The 4881-nt window shown below is 41.0% G+C and overlaps 1 pseudogene; it reads right to left on the bottom strand.

Moving 5' to 3' along the window:
* Positions 1–594: 594 nt before the first annotated feature.
* On the bottom strand, positions 595–4569 carry LOC119338933 (annotated as a pseudogene).
* Positions 4570–4881: the final 312 nt, after the last annotated feature.

Here is a 4881-nt window from a genome sequence, read left to right as displayed (position 1 = left end):
TTTATCCCTCTACATCATGTCATCTTGCTTACGGCGTTACTCTGTTTTTACTTAATACTCTAGATGCATGCTGGATAGAGGTCGATGAGTGGAGTAATAGTAGTAGATGCAGAATCATTTCTATCTACTTGTTTTGGACGTGATGCCTATATACATGATCATTGCCTAGATATACTCATAACTATGCTCAATTCTATCAACTGCTCAACAGTAATTTGTTCACCCACCGTAGAATACTTATGCTCTTGAGAGAAGCCACTAGTGAAACCTATGGCCCCCGGGTCTATTCTCATTATATCAATCTATATCACTTTATTTACTTGCTTTGTTTTTACTTTTTACTTTGCATCTATCTATCAAAAATACCAAAAATATTATCTCTATCAGATCTCACTCTCGTAAGTGATCGTGAAGGGATTGACAACCCCTAAGCGTTGGTTGCGAGTTGCTATCGTTTTGTATAGGTACGAGGGACTTGTGCGTGGTCTCCTACTGGATTGATACCTTGGTTCTAAAAAACTGAGGGAAATACTTACGCTACTTTACTACATCATCCTCTCCTCTTCGGGGATATCCAACACAGTGCTCAAGAGGTAGCAGGATGCAGCGGCCGGTGGCTATCAAGACGAGCAGGAAGGAGGGAGGGGATGCGGCGCCTATGGTGTCGAGCGAGGGAGAAAGGAGAGGTGTGGCGGCTAGGATTGGTGCGGGTGTGTGCTTTGGCGCAGCAACCCCGCGACAAGGATTTGGAGCGGAGCGCGCGCGGGGATTGGGCAAAAGTCTTTTCCACGCCAGATCAATCAACCCAGCCAATAAACACATGGCGTGAGCCCACCAGTCACTGGACTGCTAAAACTGACCGTGAGGTGAAATTGAATTTGACAACAGGTAAAGATCGCACACACAAAAAAATCCTAAAATAACTTAGCTACAGATTATGAAGCAAGTAGGCCCTTAGATTCACGCAATTTTAACATCATGCACATGTTAAATGGTATACTCATCACTATACAGAGTACATAAATCACATCAACTACCAATTTAAACGAAAATAGCCAAAAAAACTCAGTAGGAAAACTAACACAATGCAGACCATGATTTACTTGGTATTAGAACAAATCATACAGATTCAATCTTTGCTCAATGAAAACTGAGGAAGAACTCTATAACTATCCTAATCTGAAGTGATCATTGCATGATATCAATATTCCTCTTTTACAGAACTAAATTTCAACAACCATGTAAGCTCTAAACATTGTTCTTGATTAAAAGGACAAAAGGATAAACAAATGGAATAAGTCTCACTGGGTAATTTGGAACTGGTCTTAGATTATGCTAGTATGACCTCTTTTAATAGTCTTTTGTAATCTCATGTTGTACTAACGAATTTTTTTATAAACACCGAAACATCACTCCGCATTGAAATCTCTAAACACCAGTTCATCTAACTAATCGAGCAAGTAGCAGTCCTGCACTGAAACGCCTAAACACCAATTCAGCTATCCATATTATACACATCTCTGCTACTAAAAAATCTAAAAAAAAAGAAACTGGACTCTCAGAACATCGTCCTGGAACCTTGAACCCAGCAAGGAAAGAAGCAAAGCACTTTGTTTTTATAGATTCTATAAAAAAACACTTAAGGATGGTGTAGCTAAGCGGAACAACAAAGATAAATATTTTAAAATGATTGAACAAGCTTTCGGTGTCCAACTCCTGCTACCCAAGTGAAGTAAATTTTTACCGTCCAGGTTGGTTGTTAAGTTAATAATAAATCGAGTATAGCTATATGATAACATTATCACCTCTTATTTCAATTGGTGTGTGTACCTCAGGTCAGATGCGTGCCTTTGATTCCTCGGATAATTTTTTGTCCTGTTGATTAGAATTAGTCACAGGCATAGTTAATAACTAAACTATAGTGGCAGCGAGTTTGCTTGAATGGCCTGGCCTAGTGGCTAGGCTGACTGGTGGTGTAAGTTTAGGAATGAATTCACTTCTTTAACAAAATAGGAAAGGTGTGGTTTATAGCATGAGGAATCAATGCAAGAAATTAAACTGCTTTCCAAGGAACCACTATTTAGGACAAAAATAATTGCAGCTAAGAATTATTATCTGTACATAGGTCCCAAAAAATATGAATCTGGTAACAGAAATACCTTGCAATATCTGTAGTGCATACTTCAAATAACAAATTTCTTCCTTAGTCATGCAAGAATGCACAAAGCTCTTTCGCTTGTCGATGAGCAACCTTACTAACGGTCCTACAAATCAAAAAAAAATATTGATTTAAGGAGGAGAAAAAAACAGCAAAAATATTTAGATATTTACATAGGCATAGCTTGCGATGATTACGAAATGAGATACAAATGGGAGTGGCCAACTATTTGTTCTTACACTGAGCAGACCGCCTCAACACATCGTCAAGACTACCTTACACCAAGTTAACATAGAGATAAATGCTTATTGACGGAAAGTGAAATGTCCTACGAGGAATAGAAACAACAGGCTGATTATGTAAGAAAAGGCCAACATGTCTATTTAAAAATAGACCAGAGAGTAGACAGATCGTCCATATGCACTCACCATGCCGTTAGGAATGCAGAAACAATCTTGCAGACACTCCACAACACCAAAGGCCCAACAGGCACCACAATGACCCTGCCATTGTTAACCAATGCATACTAACTTGAGCATTTGATAAACAAAGCTAGCTCTACACAAATATTAGAGTTCTGGAATACTGTAGCCAGTGCAGTATAAATCAAACTAATGAAAGTTAACATGTTAATCATATCTATATTTAGAAGAGCATCTAGATCAAACCTGGAATGCCGTCTAACTGGAGAAGGTTCAGGTGAATAAGCTGTGAGTAAAGAGATAATATTTAAAAATCAGATGAAAGGCTATAAGATATGAATTACATGAACTGCTTTATACTTACAGGGGTAACGAGACCTTGGGGATCTTGACAGCGACTAACTTCTTCTGTAGTTTCCATCCATATGCCTACCACTATATCAGCAGAGGCAAAAATATATCCTTTGGTTATTTTAGATTTGATATTTACTACCCTACCTAATGCCTAAGTAAAAAACAGTACGTATGTACCTTGATCTTGTTCTGAAGCGCATTTCTTGTGGGGGTTTTCTATTCTCCTTGGCAAAAACTATTGTAATCTCTCGACCGCAAATAACTTGATGATTCATTTCTTGGTTAGCATATGCAGCATCCTCAGGGTGGTGGAATTTCACAAACCCAAAACCACGTAATTCCCTGGAAATATATATCAATTTGACCAATGATCAAGAAACTACTTGTTATTCAACAACAACAAAAAACACTTCCTGGAAAATATATATCACTTTTACGAATGCAATAAACTACTTGTTATTCAACAACAAAAAATCAACAGCTAAAATAATTTTTATAGCAATAGTTACTCTGAACCTAGCTTGGGAGCAGGCACCGCCGTTGGCCACCGCTGTGCCTCTTGGCGGCTGGATCCACCCCTATTGTGGTTGTCGGCATCGATGGAAAGCAGTGTGGCTTGGAGCGACATGCCACCGTCGACCATAAAAAGTACTACAGCTTTCGCTGACAGTATCATGCTAGCCAGTAACATATATGCATACATCCTAAATAGTAAATATAAATAATACTTCATATCATATATCATGTAAGAATAAAATTCAGCTGGTAGGCTTCTCACTACTAATTCAGTAGGAGACGGCTACCTCATCTTTTACTATTTGTTTACACCTAAAAGTAATATACGGCTTCTCACTATTAATTCAGGAGGTAGGGCGCTCACTGAGAGTTTTACCAATGTCAACCATATGATTCATACCTCTGTATCGATGGAAAATGCATCATAAACATGATCCTAGTCTTGTTCAGCCACTACAACTTCGAATTCAAGCTGTCGAAGAGTGGGTCTATCACATTTGGGTACAATCAGATTCCCTTGACAGACATACAACTATTTCATTGGTCTTTCCCCGAATTTACCTATTCATCTGTGCTTATGTTTAAAGATCGAGTATCCATCTGCTGTAACATCAAGGAAATTGCACATGTATCTTTCTCTCTACTCTTTTCACAAAATTGGTTGCTTCAAACATAAAAATTGTTGGCAATACATATATAATGATTATATTTTTTCCAAATAATGAACTCACATGTTAGCATCCATATCTTGGCAGTCATTATTTATCCAAGAATTTGGTGGCATGGATCCACTCTGGCAACAAACAGATGCATGGTAGGAGAAAAATGCGAAGAGAAAAAACATGGGGCAACACAGACCTTGCCTCCTCCCTGGCCCGGCTCCCTGTCGCGAGCCTCCTTCCCCTCCTGCGCAGCTCCACCCCATTGCAACTGGAGCATTGCCCCGTGCTCCAACCACCGGATGGCCAGTGAAGCTAGTTGTGCTGAGGGAGAGAGACCATCAATGAAGGTTTGAAGAGGAAAAACTAAGAGAATAGATATGGGGAGAGGGATCTCACCATCTCCAGCTTCCTCGTCCTCGAGCACCTCCATCCGGTCTCCTTTTTTGACCTTCCCCATCTCGGCCTCTAGCTCGAGCTCTGACCCACCAACGCCAGATTCGACCCAGAAGCAGCAACGGTGGTGGAGGGGAGTAGCAGGCAGCGGCGGTGACGACCGAGGATGAGGGAGGGGCTGTGGGGAACGAAGTGTGCGCAGCACCCCAGCAACGGTATGGCGCCACGGACAGCGGCTTCCCCCCGACGGCATGGTTGTAGGACAGAAAGGAGGGAGGCAGAACGGCAGCAGTGGCTAATGAGGAAGGAGGAGGAGGGAGGAGTGTGGGATGTGAGGCTAGGGTTTGTCCGGTGGGGACTGGGGCCTGGGGAGACG

The sequence above is a fragment of the Triticum dicoccoides genome, chromosome 7B (assembly GCF_002162155.2).
Source record: "Triticum dicoccoides isolate Atlit2015 ecotype Zavitan chromosome 7B, WEW_v2.0, whole genome shotgun sequence".
Classification (NCBI taxonomy): domain Eukaryota; kingdom Viridiplantae; phylum Streptophyta; class Magnoliopsida; order Poales; family Poaceae; genus Triticum; species Triticum dicoccoides.
The sequence above is the reverse complement of the archived record's forward strand: the minus strand, read 5'-3'. Positions and strand labels throughout refer to the sequence as shown.